Consider the following 19,672-nt stretch of genomic DNA (forward strand, 5'->3'; position numbering starts at 1 on the left):
AACATGTTCTCTCTCTCACTCTCTCTCTCTTTCTAACACACACAGTCTGCCTATGGCGGCCTTTCTCGATGGCTAGGCTGTGCTCAAGGATCTTCAGTCACAGTGCTCAGGTATTCTGCCACTGTGTACTCTCTGTTTAGGGCCAAATAGCATTTCAATTTCTTTCCAATGTGTCTCTCTCTCTCTCTCTGTACACTGTATATTGACTGTAGAACGGGAGCTCTCTCTCGCTCTCTCTTTTGCTATATGTTGACTGTATCATGCCCCGCCTCGGGCAGCGCTATTATTTAAGAATATGTTGACTGTATAAAAAAAAAAAAATATATATATATATATATATATATATATATAATTTTTTTTTAACCTTTTGGGGGGGGGGGGGGGGGGGGGGGCTCGTGTTAAATCTCGCACAGGGCCTCGCATTTCTCCCAGGCGGCCCTGACTACACGTATGAACTCGACATAACGTTAACGTTACTCTGTTAGTCCGTTTCCATGAAGTGTTTAATTAGCAGCAATCTGTTGTTGAAAATGTACCGTTAACCGGAAAACCGGAAATGGAATGCGAGGACAGGAAGCCGTCATGAAGTTGGCTTCTGGCCCTTGTAGTCATATATATTGTAGTCTTTTAGTCTTATTAACTAAAAGATTTTAACAAAATAAAAAGCAGCAGCACTATTGGATAACTGAGTCATGTTTGCTATGTATTTCTTTCTTTAGGGGAGTAGGACATTTGTTTCACAGTTTTAGCATGATGTTTTATAGATGGCTAGGTTAAACACAGGTTTTTGTTTTTAAGAGGGGGGATTTGATTTGATTTGATTGAAGTTTATTTCAAGTATGCAAAACAAACAAACATCAAGTACAGATATAGCCTTAAGCCGTTCAAATAATAAATGTATACATACATACATGTAAATAAATAAATAGTTACAATATGTAATCTAATCATCTAAATCTAATCTAATATATAATATAAAAAAACGAAAGGCTAAAATGCTAAATATATAATCTAAGAATCCAATAATCTAAATCTAATATATAATATAAAAATGCTAAATGCATGAGTCTTTTGTCTTTAATCTTCGCTTGCAAACTCAAATACTGTCTTGGTAAGCCTCATAATGAATTGTTTGGGGAAAAAAGGAAAAACATCGTGATGTGTATCGTGTATCGCCGAAAGGTCAGAAAATATCGTGATATCATATTTAGGCCATATCGCCCAGCCCTACGTGGGAGGCTCATGCTGCCCCCGACACTTCCTGATTCTACTGCGCAGGCGCACCAACCGACCTGTAGGAGTCGCTGTCCACAACGCCCGATCCCCACCCATCAGTTTCCCACCCCCTAATACGGCCAATGTGTATTAGTATGAACGACCAGCTAAACTGAAAGCAATGTGGAGCGCTGGGCTCGAACAGGCAAGCCCAGCGTCTCCGCATTAGTGGCGAGCGCCTTGCCCACTACGCCATGTAGCCGCCCATATTCCTTATGTTGTTTATGATATTAATTGAAAATAGCATATGAGAGTATTATAGTAATAATAACACATGGCGATATACTAAAAAGCTATTTATAATTTTTGGCTGGTAAAAATTCTGCCTGGCTGGTAGTTTTTTGGCTGGTAAGTCAAAAAGTTAAGTCTGTTCCCTGCAAGAGGAGTTGTCACAGGCTGTAGAATGCAGGAAGAGCTGCCAAGCTGCTCACGTTACACGTTGCGCATGCTATGTCTGTAGCCGCGTTTTGATTACGTCATCACAACAACACGTTATTTGACATTCTGTGATATATTTTCGGTGCTAAACCCCTTTCGCCCGAAAGCGCCATTTTTAACAATTTTCGGCCAATAATTTTCGGTGGCCGATTATTCGGTGCATCCCTACTTATTTGAATGTTAAGAATGATACTGTCTGATCATAATGTGTTTTATTTTCACATTTGTTATAGAAGTGAATATGGGTCATATTTAGGGATGCACCGAATGGGAAATTCTTGGCCGAAACCGATACCGAAAATAGAAAACAGTTGGCTGAAAGCCGAAAGGCCGAAAATGATTAATAGAATAGAATTTTTTTTACCAATGTTGTGGAACATTATGATTATGGAAAAATATATGATTATGGCAAAACTTAACTTAAATAATCACTATGGGTCCATAAAACATTTATTCAGCACTTCTGAATGCATACAGTACATTAATTCCATCTTTTCTCTGGCTGCCGCAGCGGACATCTGTGCTCTGAGCGCACCTTTCTAGTCCCCAGATGAATGCGCTCTCTTGACTTTGGCACAGTAGACGCGCGATAGACGACAGCGTCAATGTGAGAAACACAATCCCCCCCCCCTCTCGCTCTGAATAATATGCATATTAGATCACTCAGTGATTAACCGCGACGGGCATATAGTAAATAAGGATATAAAAGACTCATTTATTGGACGCGTTGCGCGCAGAGTTTACATAGAAACAGCGCGACTCCCGACAGCGCGACATCATCACAACAACACGCGTTAGGTTACAGGTTGTTTCTGTTTCGGTGATATATTTTCGGTGAAAACTCTTTCGGCCGAAAGGCAATTTTTTGCCATTTTCGGCTGAAAACCTTCGGTGGCCGAAATTAGCACACAAAAAGATACAAGTAACGTAGCTGACTTAACACCAACTGGTTCAGCTGCCGGTAGACCATCGCCGTTACCAATAGGAAGCGCCGTCGCTTGTCGTTCTTTAACCCTTTCAGGCGCTTTGTGGTCCGAACTTTCCATGAATCAGCGGTAAGATCATTGGGAAGGACCAGGAGCCACTCAGCAGCATCCACAAGAAACGGACAGTAAAGAAGGCCTCCCAAATAGTTGAGGACAACACACACCCTTCACACCCATTACAAACTAATGCCCTCAGGCCGTCGATACAGAGCTTCATCACTGAATAAAAGGGGCTTAGGTAGCGTCGTGCCAACCTCCATCAGACTGCTGAACACCTAGGTCTGGTGGAGGCCGGACTGCCCCCCCCAAGGACTTTGGACTACTTAAAATTAGGGGTACACAATATAGATTTTTTTTGACCCCGATTTCGATACCGATAACTTTCTGCTCCTCAAGGTCGATACCGATAACCGATAATATATATATTTATTGTATTATAAAAAAATATTTTTTATGTATATTCCTGTAGTTTTGACATTGTGATGACATGAGCGTTACTACTATGAACAAAACAAAGCCAAGAGAACAGTTTTGACTCTTCAAATAAAGTGACTATGTTTATTTTTCCAAATATTATATATATCTTATTATATATTATCGGAGCTATCAATAATGTTATCGAGTTTATCGGGATGACGTCATAATTGCTGATATCGGCCCGATAATTATCGTGCATCCCTACTTAAAATAGACTCCCCCTTCCACCTGATGGACATATATCACCTGTACTACTATTATTTATTATTTATTATTTATTTACACATGGAACTGCTCCACATGGATTTTAATATATCATGCTTTAAGTACTGTAGTTTTAGTTTAGTTGGTGTTTTTTTTTTATATAGTGGTCTTTTTACTGTAGTTTTAACGAAGCTTGTGTTTTTTATAGTAGTGAGTGTATGTATTGTGACTGTATGTTTGTATTTTAACCACTGCACAAATGAAGTTCCGAAAGGAAAATAAAGTAATCCGTCAGTGCCGAGTCCGACCTCATCTTAAATAACAAACGGCAGCTTGTTGTAGTTAACAAAGAGAGGCAGAGTTAATGAGGCGTATGATGTTCGTTGCATTGTATCTGGCATTGCAAGATACATTAAAAAAAATATATATATATATATATTCAAATTTTATTTTCCCATTCGAATCTCATGCCCACCGAACGAGGCTTCGAAGTATTTAAGACGGGCCTAAACTAATTTAAATCTTACATTTTTTATTCAAAAAATGTAATAATTAAATAATTTTCTTTGTTTTTTCAGCAATTCCTTGTCGTTGCCACCATCTTTAGTGTTACAGCCCCTCACACTCCAGTTCTCAGGCTGCAGCTGGTTTGAAAGCGAAAGTAAACCGGCTTCTCTGCTGGCTGTGGCTCCAGGGGAGTTTTGACACCACAACATCAGTAAGTACAATTATTTATTTGATTGTTTCCATGTCTCTCATTTTCTGTCTAAATATGCTGTCTAATATTTTGAATCTGTTGTTTATTTCTCTTCAATATATGTAAGATAAGATGATCCTTTATTGATCCCCTAGAGGAAATTCAGGTGTCAGAGCATCATGTACAGGGTACAGGGTGGGGGATGCATAGATTCATAGATTTCAAGTTGTTGAGTCTTAGGCTGAACGTGCTCTTCATTCTGGGCCGCTCCTCGTAGAGGGGGTGAGAGGGGTTCTCCAGGATGGCTTCTAGCTTTTTCCTCATCCTCCTGTCAGCCACCACCTCTAGATTATCCAGCTCACCACCCACTACTGAGCTAGCCTTCTTCACCAGCTTGGTCAGCTTGCTGGAGTCCCTCGAGTTGATGTTGCCCCCCCAGTCGGAGGTGTAGAGGGTAAACAAAAATGGTGACGGCACGGTACCCTGGGGAGCGCCGGTGTTGCTCACCGGCACCTCTGATTGGCTGCCCTGAAGTCTCACGTACTGAGGTCTGCTGGTGAGGTAGTCGGTGATCCAGGCCACCATTCCCCGGTCCAGGTGCATCCCAGTGAGCTTCTCCTCTAGCCGCAGTGGGTGTTGAATGCGCTGGAGAAGTAGAAGAACATGATCCTCACTGAGCTGCGCGGCCTCTCCATGTGTGTATAGGCCCTGTGGAGCATGTAGGTGATGGTCTCTCCAGGTGTGTGTAGGCCCTGTGGAGCATGTAGTTGATGGTCTCTCCATGTGTGTATAGGCCCTGTGGAGCATGTAGGTGATGGTCTCTCCAGGTGTGTATAGGCCCTGTGGAGCATGTAGGTGATGGTCTCTCCAGGTGTGTGTAGGCCCTGTGGAGCATGTAGTTGATGGTCTCTCCATGTGTGTATAGGCCCTGTGGAGCATGTAGGTGATGGTCTCTCCAGGTGTGTATAGGCCCTGTGGAGCATGTAGGTGATGGTCTCTCCAGGTGTGTGTAGGCCCTGTGGAGCATGTAGGTGATGGTCTCTCCATGTTTGTATAGGCCCTGTGGACCATGTAGGTGATGGTCTCTCCAGGTGTGTATAGGCTCTGTGGAGCATGTAGGTGATGGTCTCTCCAGGTGTGTGTAGGCCCTGTGGAGCATGTAGGTGATGGCCTCTCCAGGTGTGTGTAGGCCCTGTGGAGCATGTAGGTGATGGCCTCTCCAGGTGTGTGTAGGCCCTGTGGAGCATGTAGGTGATGGCCTCTCCAGGTGTGTAGGCCCTGTGGAGCATGTAGGTGATGGTCTCTCCAGGTGTGTATAGGCTCTGTGGAGCATGTAGGTGATGGTCTCTCCAGGTGTGTGTAGGCCCTGTGGAGCATGTAGGTGATGGTCTCTCCAGGTGTGTATAGGCTCTGTGGAGCATGTAGGTGATGGTCTCTCCAGGTGTGTGTAGGACCTGTGGAGCATGTAGGTGATGGTCTCTCCAGGTGTGTGTAGCTCTGTGGAGCATGTAGGTGATGGCATCCTCCACACCAATGTTTGCCTGGTAAGCAAACTGCAGGGGGTCCAGGGAGTCACTCACCAGGGGCTTGAGGTGCTGCAGGACCAGCCGCTCAAAGGTCTTCATGACGTGTGACGTCAGAGCGACCGGCCTGTAGTCATTGAGGGCACTTTTTGGGCGCCCCTTTTTGGGCACCGGGACAATGCAGGAGGTTTTCCAATAGCTGGGGCACCCTCTCCAGTAAAGCTATTCCGGCCAGTTTATCAACTTCCTGTCATTTAGAAATATGATTTTATAGTGAAAATCATTACCAAAATGTCCGGAAAAACCTCACGGGAGCATTATAGACCGTCATACAAATGTACAAATGCTATAAGGTGGCAAGAAATGCACTAAACAATACTTTATGCATCGGCAAAGATAGTTAGCTCAAAGCTATTAAGGCTAATGCTGGCTAACAACAGAGGCTAGCGCAAGAAACGACACTGCAAAGTATTGTTTATAGTGCATTTCTTGCCACCTTATAGCATTTGTACATTTGTATGACAGTCTATAATGCTCCCGTTAGGTTTTTCCGGACGTTTTGGTAATGATTTTCACTATAAAATCATATTTCTAAATGACAGGAAGTTGATAAACTGGCCGGAATAGCTTTGAGCTAACGGATCTTTGCCGATGCATTCCATTCTAAACGTAACGTTAGTTGTTCAAAACATTACCCGTCTATATAATTTGTTCCTCAACGTTATATAGACGGGTCATGTTTTGTAAACTAACGTTATGTTTAGAATGGAATATATACATGGGTCGGGAAAGATAGTTAGCTCAAAGCTAATCCGGCCTGTTTAACCACTAGCTTGTTAGCTAATGCTGGCTGAGCAAGGAAACTAACAGTAAACGTTTTTACATGAAATACAGCCCAAAAACCCTGCTGACAAACGTTTGCTTATTAAATACATTCTATACTATAATAATACAAATGTTTCATTGCCTCTCTGTGACGACAAAGTTGTTTAAATAAGGGGAGAAAAGTAGCTAAAACCAATGTATTTGGATGGGACAGGAAGTGCCATTGGCAACCGGAAGTCAGCCGGAAGTGGCTACATTCAGATTGTGCAAGTGGAGAATTGGTGGTGCTGCGGCTCTATCCTTGAAACAGAGTAGCGACTCTCTCGAATACACAACAGTGTTGCTGGCTCTGTTGTCGTTGGCAACAACAACAACAATATCGTTGGCATCGTCTTGTTGTTCCATTTTCTGGCTAGACCTAACTTAAACTAACTCTTAGCTGTCTAACTTCATGGAAGTGTTAAGCCTAAACAAACCAAGTACTGTTACAAAATGTAAGTATCGAAAAAATAAAGAGTATAATCAAAGATAAATGAGTTTAAAAAAAAAGTAACGATGGGGAGAGGGGAGGAGCTGCTCTAACAGGCTGCCACTCTCTCCAGGCGCCATGACAACGTAGATGTATGATGTATATGTAAAGGTATATTTGTACAGTAACAACCACAATGACAAATAGCAGATAACTGTCCATGCAGTTTTCAATATCCCTCCATGGAGCAGATTCATTTTCAAAGGTAGAATCTGTAATGCCACCAAACAGTGACCTCTAGGTAACAGAGCCCTGCTTGATACTGCACTGCCCATACTGCACACGTTTCTCTGATGTGTGGCTTGTAATTGAGTGGCGATAAGGAAGGTGTTGCTATTGCTGGACACACCTCAGGCTCTGCCAAGAAACTCACACTATAATAAGTTACTAAACTCCAACCCACACATCAGACCAAAACTAAATATATAAACAATACGGAATTATTACAGATCTGAAATCTTCATTGCAATGTTTCTCTCTTTCCAGATACAATTGTTCCCCAACAAATACAATAATGGCTGATTCCAGGCCTCACTGCTGTGACCAATGTGGAAGTAGCTTCAGTCGCTCTGGACACTTAAAGACACACCAGCGTATTCATACAGGAGAGAAGCCCTACCACTGTGACCAGTGTGGGAAGAGCTTCAGAGAGTCTGGACACTTAAGGAGACACCAGCGTATTCATACAGGAGAGAAGCCCTACCACTGTGACCAATGTGGAAGTAGCTTCAGTCAGTCTGGAGACTTAAAGACACACCAGCGTATTCATACAGGAGAGAAGCCCTACCACTGTGACCAATGTGGAAGTAGCTTCAGTCAGTCTGGAGACTTAAAGACACACCAGCGTATTCATACAGGAGAGAAGCCCTACCACTGTGACCAATGTGGAAGTAGCTTCAGTCAGTCTGGAGACTTAAAGACACACCAGCGTATTCATACAGGAGAGAAGCCCTACCACTGTGACCAATGTGGAAGTAGCTTCAGTCGTTCTGGACACTTAAAGACACACCAGCGTATTCATACAGGAGAGAAGCCCTACCACTGTGACCAGTGTGAGAAGAGCTTCAGAGAGTCTGGACACTTAAGGAGACACCAGCGTATTCATACAGGAGAGAAGCCCTACCACTGTGACCAGTGTGGGAAGAGCTTCAGAGAGTCTGGACACTTAAGGAGACACCAGCGTTTTCATACAGGAGAGAAGCCGTACCACTGTGACCAATGCGGGGAATGCTTCAGTTGTTCTGGACACTTAAAGACACACCAGCGTATTCATACAGGAGAGAAGCCCTACCACTGTGACCAGTGTGGGAAGAGCTTCAGTCAGTCTGAAACCTTAAAGACACACCAGCGTATTCATACAGGAGAGAAGCCCTACCACTGTGACCAATGTGGGAAGAGCTTCAATCAGTCTGAAACCTTAAAGATACACCAGCGTATTCATACAGGAGAGAAGCCCTACCACTGTGACCAATGTGGGAAGAGCTTCAGAAGCTTTAGTAACTTAAAGATACACCAGAACATTCATACAGGAGAGAAGTTCTATCCCTGTGACCAGTGTGATAAGAGCTTCAGTGAGTCTGGCAGCTTAAAGAGACACCAGAACATTCATACAGGAGAGAAGCCAATGTGACCAGTGTGGGAAGAGCTTCAGTACAGCTGGCCACTTAAAAGAGACACCAGAACATTCATTCTTGAGAGAAGCACTATATCTGTGACCAGTGTGGGAAGAGCTTTGTTCACTCTGGAAACTTAAAAGGGAACTATCTTATAAATGGCCTTTTTGAGTGTTTAGCATTGTTTCCTAGCTATGTGAACTTATATTAATATGATCTATGTCTAAAAATTCTCATATTGGCGCATTCTTCCAATTCTCCTCTCACAATATTCACCCTCACTGAACTGAGTCATTTGAAAATGTGCGCGATATGTGATGTCAGAGAGACACCGCTGCATGTTAATGTTCAGGCGGCGCAGTGGTTTAGGAGCCCAGGCTCAAAACGGCTCGAGATCTTGAGGTATTAAAATGCTGTTTTTGAGGACTTGATTAGAAATACAAAACAATGAATAAAAAAAATATATATATTACAGAGGTGTTCCATACACTCACAGGAATTGTGTAAAAGTGCCCAAATAGTGAAAGAAATAGTAAAATAGTTCCCCTTTAAAGAATCACCAGCCTATTCATACAGCTGTCAAACACAAAAATAAGTAGAAATCTGCTTAAAACATTTACATATTCAACAGCGCATTCATACTGGACACAAATCAAACATTCCTCTGTCTATTGTATAAACCTATGTTTTTTTTTTTTATTATTGCCATTTTCATGTTTAACAACCAGGAAATGCCTAAAATACTGTTGTATATACTTTATTTGAAATCTAGTAATCCATGCATGAAACTGACATTTTTTCACTGGTTTTGTTCTCTAGTTACAACACACCACCAAGGTAGGATTATGTTTGTACATGATACAATGATCACTTTAGTGAGACAAAGCAAGGCTTTTGTTTTGGGAGAAAGAGAGGCAATGCTTTGTTTACAATGGCTCCTTGCTGCCATCTACTTGTCAGAAAATAATTATTGCAGCTTTAATATTATTTTGTAATACACATTTCAAGAGGTTATTGCATGTACTTATCCATCATTGATTTTAACAAATTTGCCAATGGTTTCATTTATTTTTTAAAGGAACATTTCTTCCATTTGAAATATTATTTTAAATGGGCACTACGCAGTTTCTGAGAAAGGGTTTTTTGTTTGCAGAGCCTGCTAAATACATTTACTGTTTTTCTTCTCTCTTGTGTTATTATAAACAAAAACAAAACTCCATAGTGCATCTTTAAGCCAAATAACCATAAGATCACCTATTTGAATATGTAAATTGTTTATACCCACAAGTTGTACGCCTTGTAGACGTAAAATACCAATGTAGGAAGGGCTTCAGTCACTCTGGAAATGGTTAAAATTGATGTTTCACATTTCCAAACCTTCTTAAGACCATGTGCTATCAGAGGCCAGTCTCATTATTCCATCATTTATTTTTGTTGTTGATCAAACCTGGACTATGCTTTACCTCTGCCTATTTGATGACCGTATGCAAATAAAAAATAAAATCTGCAAATCTCCCTCTTACGTTAGAACAGTGTTATTTTGTAGATGAAGTATTTAACATTCTCTATTCGCCATTTCACCTTGTTTAACAACCAGGAAATGCCTAAGAGAAGTTTGTATGTCTTCAGGTCTCAGGGTGAAGAGGGTTTGTCACTACAGAATGAGATGCACTCTGCCTTCCTAGGACAGGTGGAGGACTTGTTAAGCCTCACATTTATTCATTATGTAAAATTACATAATTGATGAATGATATGTTCTTGGTTCTTCCATTGAAAAGTCTCAACTCAGTATTACTAGATTTATGAAATGGTGGTAGTATTGTTCTCACTGAAAAGCTACCCAAATACCTCTGATGGACAATAGTCTGCCATCCTTTCCTTCCAATGCTCGGTGCCGCGCCCCTACCCTGCCTCTGATTGGCTCTGACCCTCATCCCCAGGTGGGATGACAATAGGGAACATATCACGTCCTGTATTGATTCTAAACGGAACTCAAGATTTAATTGTCAAAGACGGGACAATTCTGTATTTTAGTCTTGTAGGCACTAGTTCTTGTCTAATATTAGTTGTACTTTAAGTAACAAAAGAGAAGTTTACAGTTGTAAATTAATAGTTTGTTTCTCACTTGCAAATCTGTTTTGTATTTGGACTATTGTTCACTATTAAAAATACTGAAATTGTAAAAGGAAATTATCAAACCTGTTATCATAATTTTGACCTGCATTCCAGCCACTTAAAGGGGAATACCACCAACTTTCAACACTGAAATGTTTATTTTTACGTACCTTCAAGAGGTGCTATGCTGATAAGAAGAACGTTTGACTCTTGGTTCCAGACCTGAGATGTGTAGGCCCACTGGGTCAGGTCACATGAGCTGCTTAGTACCAGACCTGAGATCTGTAATAATAATAATAATAAACTTTATTTGTATAGCACCTTTCATACAGAAACTGCAGCTCAAAGTGCTTCACAGCAGAACAAAGCAGAAAATGAGCACATAAAGTGCAGACATATACAATCACAGTTTTTCATATTGGGATCTAACATCCCAACAGGCCACCTTGTTTATGGTTTGATTCCGTTTTAAATAGACAATAATAAAAAGACAGAGTAAAATAGTGCAATAGTGCAGTGCAATAAAATAGTAGAATAGAATAGATAAATTCTTTTTTTTACAGTGCAATAAAATAGTTCTGAATTACTGTTCAACAGTTCAAAGTCGTCTTTACCTTCTCTGTTTGGTATCCACAGTTTAAAACTTGACAGTCTTCCCTCCTGTTTTATACCCACTTTGACCCTTCGAACCTCCCACTCAGGGCAAACCTCCCTCTCAGGGCGCAGTTCCCTCTCAGGGTGCAGTTCTAGGCCTTAGTCCTACAGTTTTAAAGCCTCTTGTTTGATACCCACACAGTTTAATACCTGACAGTTTTGAACCTTTAATAAAAAGTAATAGACAGAGTAAAATAATACAGTGCAATAAAATAGTAGAATATAATATATAGTAAAAGTATGCAGCAGTGCAATACAATAGAATGGAGTAAGTCACACAGAGTAAAACAGTGCTACAGTACAATCAACAGCGGATTGTATTAGAAGGCTATGGTGAAGAGGTACGTTTTTAGCTTATTTGTGAACATATTAAGAGATATAGCTTCCCTAATGTCCATATGGTAATGTGTTCCATAACTTTGGTGCATAGTTTGCAACGGCTGCATCCAGATTTTCCTTAGACTGTGGCTTGGAACCTTCAATAGACCAGTAGTAGATGATCGCAATGTTCTAGGAGGCACATAGTTGACTAGAGAATTTGCAATGTAGCTTGGTCCTGTTCCATTTAGTGCTTTGTATATAAGGAGGAGGACCTTGAAATCAATTTTTTTTTAAATCTTTTTCCCCCTCCTTTTTCCTCCGATTTTCTCCCATCCCAATGTTAGTCGTTATGCCAATTCCCAATCCCCTTCCTGGTCGCTGCGCACTTACCCCCCCACAGTCGGTCTGGGAGAGTGGAGGCTATCACGTGCTTCCTCTGACACACGTCTAGCCAATCAACCACTTCTTTTCACCTGGCAGCGCGGATTCTCACTGAGAGGGTGTAGCGTGTGGAAGGATCACACTATCCCACTTAGATCCTATCCGCGCTTAGCAGGCGCCCCGACCGAACTGTAGGAGTCGCTGTTTACAACGACCCGGACCCACCCCGCCAGCTTCTCCCACCCTCTAATACTGCCAATTGTATTAGTGTGAACGGCCAGCCAAGCTGGTGACAACCCCGGAGCTGTGAGCTGGATTCGAACAGGCGAATCCTAGCGTCTCCGGGGTTGGTGACGAACGCAATCTCCTTGAAATCAATACTAAATGTTACCGGAAGCCAGTGTAGGTTAGCTAATACTGGACTGATGTGGTCTCTCCTCTTGGTTCTAGTTAGTAGCCTAGCTGCCGAGTTTTGAATGAGTTGGAGTCGTTCTGTGGTTTGTAGGCCCACTGGGTCAGGTCACATGAGCTGCTTAGTATCTACAATGTTATTTTGACACACCTCCCCTCTCACTGCAATGCAAATCAATGGGAGTTTATAATCCAAGACGTGTGCATGGAATTTCATAGCAAATGTATTTTATTTGAGTGCTTCCAACTGAAAGAGCTACAGAAATCTAAAGTGTTATCTGTTTTTCAAAAGAAAATGTAGTTTGTGAGAAAGATCCACCTATATTGTCTGTCTTTTCAATTAGTTACCCGTGCTTAGAATTACAACCTAAAAGTAGATTTCAGTAGAATAACCCTTTAAATACACCTTTTGAAGTTGCAGTTGTTGACATTTCTCACTAGAGGGCAGCACATGATAATGAACGGACACCCCAGTGCTTCACTGAGAGACTTCACTGATAGCATGTAGTATCAGAGCAACATCCCATGGAGCAGCTCTCTTTAGTCTCAGTGTAAGAAAGGCTTGTCTTGGAGGGACAGCTGTAATAGTGGCTTGAAGAAAACTACTTGTTGTCATGGGAACAACACCTCACTGAAGCCACAACTTCCCTTCCTCTAACTGAGTGCTGCCCAAACTTCATCTACCTGGATATCTGTCTACCCACAGACCAAACTACATCTACCTGGATGCGTGAACATGAGCATTGTTCTCACTGAATAGCTACCCAAATACCTCTGATGGGCAATAGCTTAACGTTACGCCTCAATTTACACGACAGTCTGCCATCCTTTCCTTCCAATGCTCGGTGCTGCGCCCCTACTCTGCCTCTGATTGGCTCTGACCCTACACTGGGTTCCGGTAACATTTAGAATTTATTTCAAGGTCCTCCTCCTTATGTACAAAGCACTAAATGGAACAGGACCAAGCTACATTGCAAATGCTCTAGTCAACTATGTGCCTCCTAGAACATTGCGATCATCTACTACTGGTCTATTGAAGGTTCCAAGCCACAGTCTAAGGGAAATCGGGGATGCAGCCTTTGCAAACTATGCACCAAAGTTATGGAACACACTACCTATGGACATTAGGGAAGCTAGATCTCTTAATATGTTCACAAATAAGCTAAAAACGTACCTCTTCACCATAGCCTTCTAATACACTCTAGCACTATTTTATTCTACCATTATATTGCATAATTTTACTATATATTCTATTGTACTATTTTATTGCACTGTATTTTTTTACTCGGTTTATTGTTTTTTATTACGGGTTCAAAACTGTCAGGTATTAAACTGTGTGGGTATCAAACAAGAGACTGTCAGGCTTTAAAGCTGTGTAAGACCCAGGTCTAGAACTGCACCCTGAGAGAGGGAACTGCGCCCTGAGAGGGAGGTTTGCCTTGAGTGGAAGGTTCGAAGGGTCAAAGTGGGTATCAAACAGGAGGGAAGACTGTCAAGTTTTAAACTGTGGATACCAAACAGAGAAGGTAAAGACAACTTTGAACTGTTGAACAGTAATCCAGAGCTATTTTATTGCACTGTAAAATATAGAAATGTTTTAATCTATTCTATTCTACAATTTTATTGCACTGCACTATTGCACTATTTTACTCTGTCTATTTTGTCTATTTTATCTTACTCTTTTTATTGTTGTCTATTTAAAACTGAATCAAACCATAAACAAGGTGGCCTGTTGGGATGTTAGATCCTAATGTGATAAACTGTGATTTTATATGTCTGCACTTTATGTGCTCATTTTATGCCTTATGTCTTTTTTCTGTTGTGAAGCACTTTGAGCTGCAGTTTCTGTATGAAAGGTGCTCTACAAATAAAGTCTATTATTATTATTATTAGGAAGGGAAGTAGAAGCCATTCTGGAAGGATTTCAGGTCATCAGGTCTGAGACTTGAGTAACAATAATCAATAGTTTAACATCAAAATTCCTCAATAGGTGCTTAATCATGATTATTATGCCCTATACAAAAGTGCTTAATGAAGAAGTCATAAAATAAATGCAACACAACAATTGAAATAGGAATAAAACAACAACAAATAACTAGTAGTAATTAAGTAATGTATTAGATAAGAGCTAATAAAATAACATGGTGACACAGAGACTCTGACCGCTATGAGGGCCGTCTCTGTGGAGTGACCAGTCCTGAAGCCTGACTGATTAGGGTCGAGGTCAGGAGGTCATTCTGTAAGAGATAATCAGAAGGTTGGTTTTATGAGCGGTGTGACTCTGGCTTGTTTCAGGGAGGTGGGAACCAGACCGTACCAAAGTAGTGCCAGACAGAATCACCCACGTCATTAGTTTAACCATTTATTATAATTAGGGCTGTCAGTTTATCGCGTTAATTAGATTAATTAATTACACAGCAAATTATCGCGTTATGAAAATTAACTCAAAATTAATTACAATTTCTTTTTTTTTACAACATTTTTTTTTATAATTTTTTTTTTTTATCTCATTAATTCCATAAGAACGTAGAATACACATTACAGACTTTTTTTATATGGTCCATTTGCATGTTCTTGGTATCTGATTCTAGGGACATAATGGATCTCAGGGAATGTATTCCCAGTGTCAGAAATACTGTGTCTAGGCTTGAGTAAATTGTAATGAACCAAATGAGAATATCAATACATTTTTTTTTTATCTTTGACTGTGAATAACACTATGCTCAAATTGACCAGACCTGAAAAATCTAAGCAAATTAATAGATGGAAGATGATTAAACAGAAGGTTTTGTAGATACAGTACTGAATTCTGCCATCCGGACACATGCAATTTGAAATATGATTATAGAATATCAGGCATAAAATGGTTATGCGATTAAAATGTGATTAATTAGATTAATTAATTACAAATCCTGTAATTAATTAGATAAAAAAAAATTAGCGCCTGACAGCACTAATTATAATGCAGAATAAATGTCGATGTTAATAGTTATTCTTGGTGAGGTGTTTCTACTCTTGGCCGTGGTGGGACATCTCAAATCCTAATGAAAACATATAGCGAGCTGAAAGGTCCCACTCTATCCTTCCTCATCATAACTATATGGCTGAACACAGCTCTTCTGTTCAACATTGACCCCCTGACCCCCCAGATGTGTTCTGCACATTTACCACTAGAGGGCAGAATGTCCCCATGTATCACCTGAACGTCACTCCTTACAGTGATACAGGTATAAAGACACTATTGTAATAGAGCAATAGGCTGCTCTAGGGACGTGTTGGCACAGGGTGAATGAAAGTGATGGGGAGCAGAGAAGAGTCACGGTCAGATGACTGGTCAGGTTTGAAGACAGGAGAGAGTTCCACTTTAAACTCTTGTGGGTTTTATTCATCACGGAAATGGTGGGGAACTGTGTGTGTGCTGCAACAGACAGAACGATTGATCAATTAATGTATACAACTCATATAATCTCAGTCATGCAAATAATAGTTATATAATAATAGGCAAATTATATACTTTAAATAGCTCTTACCAAATAAAACAAGTATATCTCTTACCAAAGAAAATAAGTATAAGTCTTTATTTGTCATCAGATGAACACAAACGCACACATGCGATGGGCGACCCACAGGAACACACATGCACTGAGTCGCTGATGAAATGTTCTCTGCACCTCCCATCCCGTCGTCCTTCCCCCCCAAGGGCAGCCGGGAGCAGACAAGGGCTGCAGCGAGCGCCGCGCCCGGGGACCAATCCAAGTGCTCCTGTCCGTCTTCGTCAGGGATGCAACAGCGTTAGCTATCTGTTGTGCATGTTTTTCCATTGGGTTTATCTTATTGGGTAAGCCTTGCGAGCACGGGGAGAACATGCAAACTCCACACAGAACGGCCCGGGAGATACCCCACCTGGGTAACTGGCAACCTGGTCCCCAAGCGGGAATCGAACCCACAACCTTCTAGCTCTGAGGCGACAGTGTTAACCACGTTTTATGTATGATATTGTGAGGAAGGGGCAGGACTAGTAATTGCTTCCTTTTGCTTTTTCTCGAACTCATTTGTTTATAATTTTTTCTTTTTTTTATCTACTTTTTCTCCCCATTTTTCAATTTTTCTCCCGTCCCCAATTTCGTATTGTCCAATTCTACCCTCCCCTGTCTCGAACGTTGTTAGGCCATGCCTCCCACAAGCCGGCTGCAATGTGGACGAAGCCTTGCATCACGTGTCCCCTCCGGTACTCGAGGAGGCAGCCGTCGCATCTTTTCACCTGCACAGCGCGATCTCTCAGCGGCGAGGGTCTGCGTGGGAGGGACACGCCGCCCTCGTCGCTTCCTAATTCTACTGCGCAGGCGCACCAACCGACCTGTAGGAGTCGCTGTCCACAACGTCCGATTCCCAACCACCAGCTTCCGACCCCCTAATACTGCCAATTGTATTAGTATGAACGACCAGCCAAGCTCGTAGCAATGCCAAGAGCTGGGCTCGAACCCAGCATCTCCTGCGTTGGTGGCGAGCACCTTGCCCACTGCGCCACCTAGCCGCCCTATTTGTTTATCATTTAATGAAGAATGGACGTTTTTATTTAGAAAAAGAAAATGTATTGTGTTTTACATGGTTGATTGTTCGAGATAAAATAAACTCAATTAAATTCTCTGGGGCTCATACAGAACCAGGGGTGTAAAAAGTACCCAGAATTGATACTTAAGTGAAAGTATGGGTACCGTCTCAAAATCTGACTCAAGTAAAAGTCAAAGTATCTGGCTAAAAACACACTTGAGTAAAAGTCAAAAAGTCCTACTTTTATATGTACTTCAGTACTAAAAAGTAAAAGTTTTTTTTTTTAAAGGGATAGACCAGGGGTCTCAAACTCATTCCATCGTGGGCCAAGTTTTCATTTTAACTATACATTGCACCAGGTGAGTTAGTTGGAGAGGTGAGCCAATTAGTGAAATCATCAGCTGGTATTTAGGCAAGGCTGGAATGAAACCAAGCATACACTCAGTCCACAATGGAATGTGTTCTGCGATAGACAATGCTGAAATTAAATAACAGAGCACACTTTTTTTGCATTAAAATTATTTAATGCACTTCTCCATTGAAGGTAAACTAACATGGACGGCATTCACATCACAGCATGAATAATATCACAATATTAAAAACAGAATGGTGTATCCTGAATAATATCACAATATTAACCACAGCATACTGGATTATCCTGAATAATATCACAATATTAAAGGCAGAATACTGGAGTACCCTGAAAAATATCACAATATTAAAGACAGAATACTGGAGTACCCTGAATAATATCACAATATTAAAGGCAGAATACTGGAGTACCCTGAATAATATCACAATATTAAAGACAGAATACTGGAGTACCCTGAATAATATCACAATATTTAAGACAGAATACTGGATTACCCTGAATAATATCACAATATTAACCACAGCATAATGCGGATCTGACTGTCTATTCTTCTGATAGCAGGTGTTTAATCAAAGATCCCCGCTTTCTAGTGTTGCACAAGGACCAATCAGCATGGGTATGGGCGGGTTCATTTTCCATTGATGGGGATTTGATTGGCTGTTTACCTGCAGTCGCAGGATTAATAACTTTAACGTTAGTTCGGTCAGATAAACAATTAAAATATACTAATTAAAATGGTTGGACCTGTGAGATTTGTACTTTGTACTTTGTAGGTCTGCATTTTAAATGTAAGGAGTAAAAAGTATCTTTTTCTTCTCTGAAATGTAATGGAGTAAAAGTACAAAGTATACAAACCTAATAATACTCGAGTAAAGTACAAATCCCCCAAAACAGTACTTAAGTATTGTAACAAAGTACAATTACTCAAGTACTTTACACCCCTGTACAGAACCAAGCATTTCACTGTAATGTACATATGTACTTTATACGTGACAAATAAAAGCTAACTTGAACTTGAAACTGTAATGATGCTAATCAGTAAGTCATACTGGCCAGCAGTGTAACTAGCGAGAGTAGGTAAGGGATATGTACAGATATATATATCTACTGTGTTGTTGGGGAAACACCATGTTTATTGTCCATATAAAAGAATTGAGGGCAAATTAGACAAATTATAAATATAATGAAGGGGAATATCTACTGCTTTCTACAACTAGCCTACACTGTAATCATAACTACCAACCTCATAATAATAATAATTATAATAATAATATTAATAATAATAATAATAATAATAATACACTTTATTTGAATAGCACCTTTAATAAAAGAATTGCAGCTCAAAGTGCTTCACCGCAGTAAGAAAAGACAGGCATAAAATGAGCACAAAATTGGCAGATCAAGAGCAATGCATAACGTGCAGACATAAAACAAGTATAGAATAGAAAGAAGCAAGAAAGACAAAATCAAGGTGACAGAGCATTAAATCACGTTGTTTTTCATATTAGGATCTAACATCTTAATAGGCATCTTTGTTTACGGTTTGATTATCACTGATACACATCTTTTTAACGTTAGCCTTTGTGATTTATGATCACAGGGACTCGAACCCACGATGGTCTAGTATAATTATAATTAACAAAAAATGTATGTACTACTACTCATCATACTATAGTCTACCCATATAATGCTGTATGATAACATGTACATTAGTGCTGTATATATACATTTACAATTACAGCATATATCTCCATATCTGTCTGAATATACCTGCATATAATGCTTCTATATACTTATACACCTGCATAACCCATAGGCTATAACTCTGTAGCATAGCATATACAATAATGCTGTATACACCGTACATATATTTTCTTACCATATATATACAGTAGGGGTGTACGGTACACATATTCTCACCGAACTGTTTCGGTTGGGACCTTCGGTTCAGTAAGCGCTGTGTACCGAACAAATGCAACGTTACTTTAAGATAAACTGGGACAGAGCCAGAGACTAGTGACTTGTTGATGATGGTTCTGTTTCGTAATGGATCTCGCTCGGCGTCACTACTGCACTATACCTCGCTCATGCACGCGCACTGAATAAAAAATTCCACAATGTACCTTTACATCCCAACATTCGTCTGACCACACCCCTATCAGCTTACCTTCATAAGCAGGTGTGTGGCCACCTACTCGCCTCCTTCTTCGCTTTCACCACAAGGAAGTGCCTTCGGTAGATCCCCACTTGACGAGGTTGCTAGTTGAAGAAAGTTGAGACGAGTTTACATTGTGCTTAT

At 40.7% G+C, this 19,672-nt stretch overlaps 2 long non-coding RNA genes across 2 annotated transcripts in view; one reads left to right on the forward strand and one right to left on the reverse strand.

The window, feature by feature from the left end:
* LOC311241375 overlaps window positions 1-7,548 on the forward strand; it is a 36,851-nt gene extending 29,303 nt beyond the window's left edge. Inside the window, exons 2-3 of the long non-coding RNA XR_014620533.1 lie at window positions 3,959-4,098; window positions 7,441-7,548. This is a non-coding gene — a long non-coding RNA (uncharacterized lncRNA). The remainder of the gene's footprint in view (window positions 1-3,958; window positions 4,099-7,440) is intronic.
* The window catches only part of LOC311241746, a 290,524-nt gene that overhangs the window by 133,680 nt on the left and 137,172 nt on the right, over window positions 1-19,672 (reverse strand). The gene's annotated exons all lie outside the window — the stretch shown is intronic.

Source organism: Notolepis coatsorum (genome assembly GCF_963971535.1).
Source record: "Notolepis coatsorum genome assembly, chromosome: 15".
NCBI lineage: Eukaryota > Metazoa > Chordata > Actinopteri > Aulopiformes > Paralepididae > Notolepis > Notolepis coatsorum.